The 11,828-nt window shown below is 42.7% G+C and overlaps 1 long non-coding RNA gene across 2 annotated transcripts in view; it reads left to right on the top strand.

Moving 5' to 3' along the window:
- Window positions 1-10,910, top strand: part of LOC119397908 (uncharacterized) — a 36,330-nt gene extending 25,420 nt beyond the window's left edge. The window contains exons 3-4 of one of the 2 annotated variants that reach the window (XR_007416531.1): window positions 7,732-7,824; window positions 10,519-10,910. This is a non-coding gene — a long non-coding RNA (uncharacterized LOC119397908). The remainder of the gene's footprint in view (window positions 1-7,731; window positions 7,825-10,518) is intronic. The other variant, XR_007416530.1, reaches the window with a different exon arrangement.
- The last annotated feature ends 918 nt before the right edge of the window (window positions 10,911-11,828 follow it).

Genomic DNA, 11,828 nt, shown 5'->3' with positions numbered 1-11,828 from the left:
GGCTCTCTAAAGGCCGAACGCGTACGCAGTTTGCAGATTACAACCTCAACTTACCCCGCCAGTATTCGCTAATCAGAAGCACGCGAGACACCGCGAACACATGGTTTAGGTCACTTTGTCAAAACTCTCCTTCCACACAGAATAAAGCATCTGTATGCAGCGAAGGCCAACTTAATCTGTAACTAAATGCCACAATCAGCAGGCGCGCTGTTATGCAGTTGTTTTCTCACTGCCTGCTTGCTTCCCTTCCATTACGTGCATTGTACGCTCTAACCATCTTCCCATTCGACGCACACTGTGCCTAAACAACATTTGTAAAAAAGTTAGCCAATGATTTCCGAGCCGTTTATTTCACTTCCCGCAATCACATGTTTTCGGCGTCGCAGATAACGTCTTCCTGTATCATCTCGACCTTTACCTCAGCGTTTCAGCAGCCAGAAAACGTGCGGTGCGGCATGATTAAGCCATGAGTGGCCGAAGCTGCCCAATTTATGATGTTTTGTTGCCACTTTAAAAGTGCTTTCCCACGTCGAGGACAGCAGAGGCATTGGTGGCACCAGAAGGACATTACCCTTAGTTTGACAATGAGTGCGGCCTAGAAATTATATATTACAGCCCAAAGCGCTTAGACACCCTAAGTCACAAAATGTTAAACCGTAAGCAGTTCTGGAAAGGCGTTCATGACAGCTGCGCAGATGTGAGATAATTTGTGCGGCGCCGTTCAGTATAAACGTTTCGGCTTGCTCTAGGTCTAGCTGTTCACTACACGCGATGCGCGCGGCCCATGGCTACGTCCATTGTTCTGTGCCGATTATTTACGCGTTCACAAAAAGAAGGTTGCTGAGGAAAACGTTTTCGTTGCGCAATTTTTTTTCTTTGCTCTTTTTGTTGTTGACTACCTCCAGAAGCTACTGTCATAGGCTGAGGATCTTCGCGACACCTGCGAGGTCTGCTTGCATTGGCTTTAGGCTCCTCAAGGAAAACCTGTTTACATCTAACCGCGATGAGGTAGACCAGGCATTTCTTCAGGAAGAAGAAGCGGTTGATATCTTGAACAGGCGCTCCATCTTTCCTCTGATGATTGTGGGCGAGGTTGTAGGCTGCAAACTGTTTACACGTGAGCCATTTAGGGGGCGGCAGCAGCCCACTTTTGCACACGGTAGAACCAAATAAAATCTGAGAATACATTTTTCTTGACGAAAAGCCACCAGAGCAAGGTTTGCTGCAGCAGAATAATTAAAACTGCGATTTACGCACAATGCAAGCTATCAACAACCATCAGTCGCACTGAAATGAGCACTCACAGCAAGGGTCACTTTGGCCAGTTATATCTCGTAAACAAAGCAAATGAGGACATACGATATTAAAAACCGTGTATTCAGTGACATAAGCGCTCTTCGATAAAAAATTGCCGCCAAAATTGAGACCGGAGTTTTTTTTATTTTATTTTTTGAAAATGTACTTTTTTGAAAAAACTCGCTTTTTTAACTATTTTTTCTTTTTTTCGCTGCCCATAGGAAACTGATCTTCCGTATAAATGTTGCAAAGGCTCTTTTCTATAGTTGACACTGTTTTCAAGTTTCTGTTTGAAAATAAAGGCGCCAAGGCGCCTCAAACTTAGGACCCTTTTTGATCTCGGCCGTGTTTGCCATTTTTTCACATTTTCTTCTTTTTGAGGACGGCATAAAAAAGCATGGATGTAATTCACAGTAATGCGTATTAAAACCAGCAAAAGAAAATTTCGATACATCCTTTATAGTTCGCGCTAAATTCGGCCGTGAAATCCGAAAACATTGCAGTGAGCAAAAACCAGGAGGCACGCGCCGCCACCTTCAAATATTTTTTTGGCGCGCTGGGAGCGTTCTTGGAAATAAAGTTCAGTTCCGTGCACTTTGAATGTGCCCACATAACATATAAAAAACCCAGACAAAACAAAAAATTGCGACCGGACAGGCATGTTCGATCTCTCGTGGAATCACCCTATACACCTAACAACAACGCGAAAGTGCATGAGCCTCGTTTCTGTTTACCACCGAGTCGCTAAAACGCTGCATTCAAACACAATTTAATGCTCCTCATGTTTGGGGACTATGCCAAGCGCACATTACGATGTGCTTGCCCTTATGAAAATGACTGTTGATTTTCCATTGCCGGAGTATGATCGAATTATTGACTTTATTGATTATCAATGATTCCGCAATACTCATTGACTTGCTTCAATACTTCGTCAACAACATTTCTGTTGAGCAGTTCGCAATAAAACTATCATTGACTCATTTCTATCGAAATACCGTTGAGGGAATATTTCGTCAACAATAATTCTGTTGAGCACTTGGCAATAAATATTGCATTGACTCATTTCAATCGAAATACCATTGAGGGAATATTTCCTCAACAATAATTCTGTTGGACCATTTTGCAATAAAAATTTCATTGACTCATTTTTATCGAAATACCATTGAGGACATAATTCGCAAACAATATTTCTGTTGACCATTTTGCAATAAAAATTTTATTGACTCATTTCTATCGAAATACCATTGAGGAATAATTCGTAAACAATATTTCTCTTGAGCACTTTGCAATAGAAATTTCATTGACGCAATTATTTTGAAATACAATTGAGGAAATATCTCACTAACAGTATTTCTGTTGAGTATAGTTTGGAATAAAAATGTCATTGACGCAATTATGTCGAAATACCATCGAGGCATTATCACTGCCAGTGGAACTTGGTGCAATCAATGCCTCATAAATTTTGATACTGCATGCAGGTCAGTCCAAACACACAACACACACACACACCACACACACACCCACACACACACACACACACACACACACACACACACCACACAACACACACACACACACACCACACACACACACACACCACCACACACACACGCACGCACACACACACACCACGCACACACACACACGCGCGCGCGCGCACACATGCAAATACACCACGCACGCGCAAACACACGCGCACATGCGCGTGCGCACTGGTCAAAGTTCTGACTGACGAAGGCTGTGCCACGGCCAAAACGTTCACAAACATGGGCGTCCGGAGGGGGGTGCAAGGGGGGGCAGCTTCCCCCCCCCCACCTTGGAATTTCGGATAATATTTTTCTATGCACTTGCGATAAGCTACACAGCTTGATTAGCACACTCAGGTCCTGGCCTTCAGGTTTGCCATTCAATTTCCGCGCCTTACAAACTACTGGACTAATCTTGCCTGTCATGTGACGGCAGTTAAAGAAAAGCTGCCAATGCTGAATGCCCCCCCCCCCCCCTTGCGTATGCACCCCCCTGCAAAAAGTTCTGCGGACGCCCTTGTCACAAACCAGTAAAATGTACGCAATTTTCGTAAGTACGCCCTTTCATTTCTCCAACCATATGTGTACCGGATCTACAGAACTTCCTCGTACCCTTACCTTTGAAACCCCACGTTTCTTTTGAGAACACTCTTCGCAGTGCTCTCTTCTCGACCGATCCTTTATTGTAAAACCACGGCCGGTCTGGAGGCGCGCGCTCTCTCCGCCCCGCCCGCCCCCCCCCATCCCCCCGCCACATGGTTACACCTGTGGTGTGTGTGTCATTCATTCTCATCGTAATTTACCACTAATTCCCTATTTACCCACCCGAGAAGAGATCTTTTTTTTGCGCGGGTTCTTTGACTCTAACCCTCCTGGGATCAATGATGCTATAAAAACGCATCGAAACTTGTAAATTTTGTCTTGCATTTATAGATCGCACTTTTAACGAACACAGTAACTCACAAAAGAAACTAATATAACAGCAAGGACCGTATGGTCTTTCCGCCTTCGTTTGTCCATTGCCAAGGACAACGTATTTCATGGAATACTGCAAAGCGCAATGTCGAAGCGGGATAACGGTCACGCACAGGAAAAACAGCCTCTTTCAAGACATAAATAGTGGAATTCAGCACAGTATTCCTGTTTCTGTACTATTCAGTATACACAGTACGTTGGCTTTCTTTTCGAATATAAACGAACTTGCCCAGAAACGAAGTTTGTTAAACTACTGTTTTGTCGATTAGCTGTCGCCTTTCAACAAATAAGTATTTTCTCCTGCTTTTATTACGACGACGTGCAATGTACTTTTGAATAGTGTTTAAATGGGCAGTTTCAAATTGATAGTAACTTGCTTACATGCCCAACTTAGAATATATCAATTAAGGCTAACAAAGTACATCAATAAGAAAGAAGCTGCAGCTGAATCACACTAAGGGCGAGGCATTGATGGTACCATTGGTTCGTTGCTCAATACGAAGAGGCAGGCACGTAGAAAAGATTTTTTTTTTCGGGGGGGGGGGGGGGGGGCTTGCTACGTGCCTGCGAAGAGGTATTAAGTAGCACAGTGAACACTTGTTGTCAAAAGGCCCGGTTTTCGACGTGCTTTTGTTTTGCACACGCACGGACGTGCACACTCCAGCCAGCCGTAAAGACAGCAGCTGTTACTTTTAGCAGTAATTAAAACGCACCACTCGTGTACAGATGCTGTATATTTTTAAACAGCAAAAGCGCAGTAGTAGTAGTAGTAGTAGTAGTAGTAGTAGTAGTAGTAAGAACCGATCAGACGCGGTTGACGCGTTGCGGCCGCCGATTGTACAGTACAGTACAGGCGCGCGTCCGAGAAAGAAGTGGTGAACAAGCCATGGCCTCTAAGATTGCGCGCCGGCGTACCGGAGGCCATGAACAGGAGATGCAGTAGACGGAAGGGAGAGAGAGTTGCCGCAACTCAGTTCAAGGATTCAAATCGCCCGCTGAGCGAGAGAGCCAATCAGTTCAAACCGAAGAACGCGCACGCGCAGAGACGTCAGTGAACACGTGACGTGGTTCAAACGGGTTCCGTTGAAAGGCTGCCTGCGCTCGCTGCGAACGAAGTGGTGTTTCGCGCCATCTATTTTTACCGTGTTTATCAATATTACGTGCGGTTATCGTTGTTGAATGAACACGTACTACTTACATCGCGTGTCGGGACGTTCGGGTCGTTTGTTGACATGGAATCGACGGCGGCGATGCGTCGTCGCGGCACCACCAACGGACGCGAGCTTTGAACAAGATCGCAAGCGCGGGCCGTTTGACGAGACAGTCGCCGCAGCGGATACAACACCTCGGTGAGTTCAAGAATGTTACCAAATTGCGTTACTGAGTTACTCTAGTGCATGGAAAACTTTTATGCAGGTAAGAGTGCCTGGGCGGGCGGCCAGTTACCACAGAAGGGATGCTGCGCAAGAGCAAGGGCCTGCTAAAAAAGTATGCATTGTGCTAGTATCGCTGCTTTCTGTGCTCTTCGTTATACCTTTCTATGGAGCGGTTGCCGTGTGCGTTGATTACAGTTGAAAACAAGCTGAAGAATGCGCGTTCCATTACGGGATTCTGTGCTCCTGCCACGCACGCCTTGTGTTGTTGAGCCGCTATAACTTAGCTGCACGAGATCGTCGCTTGGAGCGACTTGCACATTGCCTTGTCGCCGTAAAAGTGGGTCCGCTTATAAACATACTGGTCGTTCCACACCCTTTCTGTGGTGTAAATGCGCAAGGTCGCGGCTCGTAGCACCTAGATGTGTGCTGGATGCCCATTTGAAGCAATGCATTTGTGTGAATCACGCTATGGATTACTGGTAGTAACAGGACGTACACACATCAAACTTAACGGGAAGTCGCACAGCATGCATGTAGTGTGTGTGTTTTCTTTTTGGACATTACATATTTTTTATAAACGTTGTGTGACAGTCAGGCTCCTGTCATTTTCGCTCATGAACTTGAAGTCGAGGCGGAAATACTTTGCCGCAAGCAAATTACATTTACGCTGTTAATTAACAACTCGTTCATCCACTTTTAAATTATTTAGGGAGGTAGTTTATATTAAAAAGATATTGTGCGTGCCAAGTTGTGGCATGCCGTTTTTTTTTTTTTGAAATCGCGAGAGTTGCGCGTTATCCGAGATATTCAACTTCCAATTTTAAGGTTGATATCGAAACTGGCGCGGGACACGCGGCGTGTCTGAACTGCACGTGACAAGGAAGGGACGACATTTCAAGCAAAACTTGGTATGTGCTAAATTGTCATGCACCACAACTTTCTAATATAAACAACTTCACTCAAGTCAGCAATTAAAAAGTAGGTAATGAGTGCTTGATATTTAGTGTCAGTTCAATTAAGCTTATTAACAATTACATGCTCTTTTTGTTGCTGTGTTTGTGTGATAAAAATTGGGTCAGATATCTGACATGCCATTTCATATTTTCTTTGATGAACCATACACATTCTAATACAAATTCTTGTAACAGGGAATAGCACCATTGCAAAAGCTTCTTATCCCAAATGGTAAATGGTTTATTAGGCTGCGCTGGTGCATTGAAACACTACTTGATTGTGTTGTACTGTATAGTTCTTGTTTTCCTTCGTGCTTTGCTAAAGAAAGAGGAAATTGAAAGGGGGTTCTTATTTGCAGGATGCACAACTAAAATCTAGCATTCAGTGAAACTGGTGACAATGCTGCTTTAGTTTATGAAGTAATTAATTAGAGAACGCAATTTCTGATATCTGTATACGTGTTTGCAGATCACAGTGAGGTTACTGGTTCTCAGGCGTGATTACAGCACTGAGAAATTGAACAAACTAAAAAAAAAATTGAATAGATCAAGGGGCTCAGTTTTTTTGTTCGACAAAACCTGATGAAGCCAAGGCAGGTATAGGGGAGATTATTTGTAGTTTTTAAAAGTAGTGTAGTAATTATGACATAAAGAGGAAATAATGTAGACAAAAATACAAACATTCTGCTGCCAGGGCCTGAACCTACAACAAAGTGTTGCATCTCATACTCCACCACTCTAGCTACGACATAGTCGTTCTCTCATCCACCCCACTGGACACTTCTGTGTGTGTAATCCTGGCAGTGCCACACCAGCATTCGTAGTCATGCTGGTGTCGCATAGCCCGTGAAATCTACGAGCTGGTAGCTGATCAATAAACCGTCATGTGCTACCTGAGGGCATCAAGTTTGCTGGCACGAGGCCCTCGCTATTAAAGAACAAAAGAACGGGAGTGGATCAAGGGCTCATTAAATTGAACAGGCACTTCTAGTGCAAAGGACCAGGTCTGCACATGAATGGACTTTAGTACAGCAAGGATAGTTGTTTCAGAGAGAGGAAAATTGGGCATGTTGCTAAAGCGTGCCCAAGATTTAATGAAAGTAAGAACAGCAGAGGGACAGAAAAACTAACACAGTGCTCAATCTTTTCTGTCCCATCTGGCATTCTTGCTCTTTTACTGAATCTTAAGCTTTTTTGAAATCTCCACATTCATGATGTCATACAATAAATGGGCTCATTGTCATCCATTCTGCAAATTGACCACACGTATATTTATTTAATATTTTGGTGGGAGTGCTCCTGGAGTTTTCTTGTGTTCAAATTACCTATATGGCAAGCTGTATATTGTAGGAATTGTAGTAATTGTTGTTGTAATTGTAGGAAAAATTCGACACCCAATGCAAATTACAATTATTTGCTGTGACCCACTACTACTCTAATACTTGTTCTTAATGCATCCTGGGCCTATTTTCGAGGACAATTTTGGTATATAATGAATGATATGCCTGTGTTAAGCCATCATGCTTAATATTACTACTTCTGTACTGTAAGGACTCTGTGCGCAAGTTGACGGAACTTTTTGTTATCTGTTATGCATGTATCCAGCATAGACAGCTGCTCAAGAGACAAGTGGTGGACAGCTTGCTGTGAAAGATGGAAGCATTCTTCCTGCAAGTCTGGACAAGGCCATATTAAATGGTATTTATTTGTTTCCATCACTACAAATCGACAGTTTAGACCTTTTCAATTGAGAGACTTATTGCTCCTATATTGTGAGCAACTCCAAGACAGGAAACAATATGTAATAGCAAGTGCATGTCATATACATGTTCCACTTGGCCATTCATGCTTGTGGCCACCTGCTTCTGGTAGGATGTGCTGAAAAAATATGTTGTCAGCTACCTGCACAGCGCCATAGCAGGATATCTCACTGTTTGAGGAAACTTGGGACATCTATGCGAGGCAGAATTAAATTGATTTTCAGAGTTTCATGATGAAGTAAAACTTGGTAAAACAAGTTGTAAGGTATGCATGCTTGTGTGTTAGAGTGCCGTCTTAGGCACTGTATTTGCCCTAACCAAGTTGTGCCAATGAACTGGCAGCGGACTATGGCATTCAAGTATTATTCTTTACATTTATGTGTAAAACAGCAATAACGAAGAGCAAGACTGGTAGAGCACAGCCAGAGTGCTGACTACGAACTGATGTTATTAGTAAAATCCAGCAATATATTGCAGTTTCAAAAAGTAATTTTCACAGAGGAAAGGAAAAAAGGGACACATGAGGTGTCTTATCATTGAGCAATGTTACTTCTGCTGCCATATCTATTAATGGTGTGCCGACTATCTTGTCACCAGATGAAGCAAATTTTTGCATGCACGGTCCTTGTACTGTAATGCTCAGTGACTTCCATATTCTTTTTTACATTGTTTGGCCCCTGCCACGGTGGTCTAGTGGTTATGGCGCCCGACTGCTGGCACGAAGTTTGCGGGATCGAATCCCGGTCGCGGCGGCTGCATTTTCGATGGAGGCGAAAATGTTTGAGGCCCGTGTACTTAGATTTAGGTGCACGTTAAAGAACCCCAGGTGTTCGAAATTTCCGGAGTCCTCCACTACGGCATCTCTCATAATCATATCGTGGTTTTGGGTCGTTAAACCCCGGATATTATGACATTTTTTGCGCGTTCCATAGCTTGGGCGTTAACATTGTCCCGTCTGCTGTTTAAAACTTCACTACAAGCTAATAGGATATTGTATTCCAGATGAGTTATTCGATGTCCTGTGTGGTTGGTGGTCCCCTTATATTTGCATGTGATGTTTGGTGCTTGTTTGCCAGTAAGCACCTAGCCCATTTATAACACGCCATCAATCAACTTTGCTGCTAAGTTAGGGAAAACGTGTTTAACTTTTTTCAACATGCTGACTAAATCAAACAGCTCTGAATAGGCGTTTGATGTCTGCTATTTTTCGCTTCTTACAAACTGTGACATGTACCTTAGAATCCCACTGTGAAACTGTTCAACTCTTTCGTGATTTCTTACTTCAAAAGGAGCATTTGGCTGTCGTAGACTGCTTGTCAGTAAGTGTGGGTTTATAGTTATAAAAAAATAATATTCTTACAAGTATGTCCCACAGTGAATATGCCACTTTTGAAACAGAACATTTCTGATAGCTGTTGTGTTCTGCAGGCTTTAGTCTAACCAGCTTGCATAACTGCAGTAAAGCCAAAGTAAAATGGTGTTCTGAAGTTTGAAAACACACTTCATTGGTCAGCCGTGTTAACGTTTGTTTGTAGAGAAGCCTATGAAGAGTAATTATGACATACAAAATGCACTTAACAGCATATCAGCTTGTACGATGCAAATTAAATTGAAGCGACTCTTAATTCTTGTGGCGTGGTGGAATTTTGTTTAGGAGCAATGAAAATATGCTACACGATACGAACTTCCAAAAGCTGTTTGCATCTCACTTGGGTAAACACACAAAATTACTTCAAAATGTCTCGTAGTTTTTGTAGGTTTTCTTAGTAAACATATTGTTACTCAGTAGGCAAAGTTAAATAAGAGAGTTGGGCTAGTTTGTGTGATTGCTTTAGCTGTGACATATCTCCTAACGCCTATGCTGAACAGGAAAATGAAGAGTGAAGGGGCAGAGGCAGCTCAATCTTTTTGGCAGCTCAACTGCCAGAGAGCACTAGGCTTCAGCTGACGAAATTGAAACAATCAGACATGCAAGGAAGTCACTTTACGTGCAAGCAAATCCACTGAGCAATGCACTCTATTTATTTGACTGTTAAAACTAAAAACCTAACTCGTGTTTTTAACTAGATATGTGGGCTCTGACTGCTCTCTAGACAGACAGGCAGTAAGACTGCTGCATTTTCATGGCTGGTGATAAATATGTAAGTGTGCCATTTTTGAACTCGTTGGGCAAGAAGTGGCATGTCTTAAGAAGCTTACCAACAATGACTTCTGTCGCCAGTGAAATTTTTTTGCTGGCCTGCTTGAATGTTATTTCTGACACACTTGTTGGATCATTTGTCTACTGGGGATATTCTGGGTTTGTGAATGAATTTCAGCAGTTGAAGGCAAGAGCTCTGCCCTGTCTCTCCTCTTATGTTTGTTATATGTCTAGCTGGAAATTATGCTGCAGCCAAAGTGGTAAAGTATGGTTCACACCTTTGACATAGAAGGTGTTCATAAAGCTCTGGCACAGCGTGCTTTTCGTTCTTGCCCTCTTTTGCATTTTTACTGGGGAACGCAATGTGCTGGTCATGCACTGCAGTTCTACCCATACAGAACTAATCAAATAATTTCATCGTGACGTGTGCAAAGTTTGTTATATTTTTCTCGTGGAATTTTTAGTTATAAGTGTGCTGTCCTTCTGTCGCAGGCTTCATCTGTCACAAATCGCTGGCCACGAATGTAAAGAACACCTTGGCCCCACTTCTGTCGAGGGAACCGAAGTTGCCTGAACAGATGAAGAGCGGTGGTGCTACCAATAGTGAACGACTGTGATTTTATAATGTGCAAGTGTACGAACAATCGCGTTACGCTAATTTAACATTAATTGCATTCACTAGTCAAGTGTTGCAATATTGTAATGTGTATGTTTATGTGCAGTTGCATTAAGTGAGCGCTCAATCAAGCTTCAAGTTTGCAATCCCATATTTTGGTGGTATTCATAGGGCGCACATTCCACTTTAAATTGTGATCTGCTCCTTTACTGAGGGTGCATGCAGGTCCTTGAAACGATTGAAAACCCTTGAAAAAGTAAAAGTACATTTTTAAAGCCCTGAAACCCTTGAAAACCTTTGGAATTTTTTAGCATATAGTGGCCAATATTGACAATACTAATTTCTTTCTGTGTTCTGTAAACATTTGTCTAGCAAACTGAGGGAACACGTCGTGCTCAATGATGATTCCGCCACTGTGTTTACCTTGCTTGCATCACTGCTTGACCGATCATTCATTTCGTTTCCGCAAGTGTCGCTCTGCCTTCTCCCCCTTTCTCTTGATTTGGCTCCTCGGGACTCGACTTCACTTCCAGCGCCTAGCTTCTCTTCTTCTACAGCAAGCTCACTACGTGTGAAAGATCTTCTAGCTCAACAAACATCCACTGTCCTATAATGCAGGCAAAATGTGAAAAAAAGTTGATGCTTCGTGCTAGAAACCAAGTACTTCTGACTAAAGCTGATGGCATTGCTGCTCAGGCTTAATGATTGACTCCCATGTAGTGATTGTTATTGCTCTTTTGTGTAGGCAAGAACCTTGACTTTATATGTAGAGGATATTTGCTAAGTTGATTGCTCTACTGGCATAAATCCAATTCGCACTTGACTCAATTGTTATCAAAGCCCAAAAACAGGAGAAGCAGGATGACTGCATGGAGTCAAAAATGTATTCAACTATCAAATTGTAAAAATTGGGGATAAAATTTTGAAGCAGTCGTTACTATTTTGTTTAGCAGGTCAGTACTTGGAAAAAGTAGAAGCGTCGTACATCACCGTCATAAAACTGAACAGTTTCTCAATGCCTGAAAAAGTGAGACGGGGGAACTGAACAAGATTACTTATCTAATATAAAAGATGTCCCAGCAGCTGCATCAATGCTGTGAATTTTGTGCACAGCAGGAAGCTAATATGATCAGGTAGAGTATCGGACGCATTATCTCAAGGTTGTAGATTTGGTCCCTATCAGCAG

The sequence above is a fragment of the Rhipicephalus sanguineus genome, chromosome 6 (assembly GCF_013339695.2).
Source record: "Rhipicephalus sanguineus isolate Rsan-2018 chromosome 6, BIME_Rsan_1.4, whole genome shotgun sequence".
Classification (NCBI taxonomy): Eukaryota; Metazoa; Arthropoda; class Arachnida; order Ixodida; family Ixodidae; genus Rhipicephalus; species Rhipicephalus sanguineus.
The sequence above is the reverse complement of the archived record's forward strand: the minus strand, read 5'-3'. Positions and strand labels throughout refer to the sequence as shown.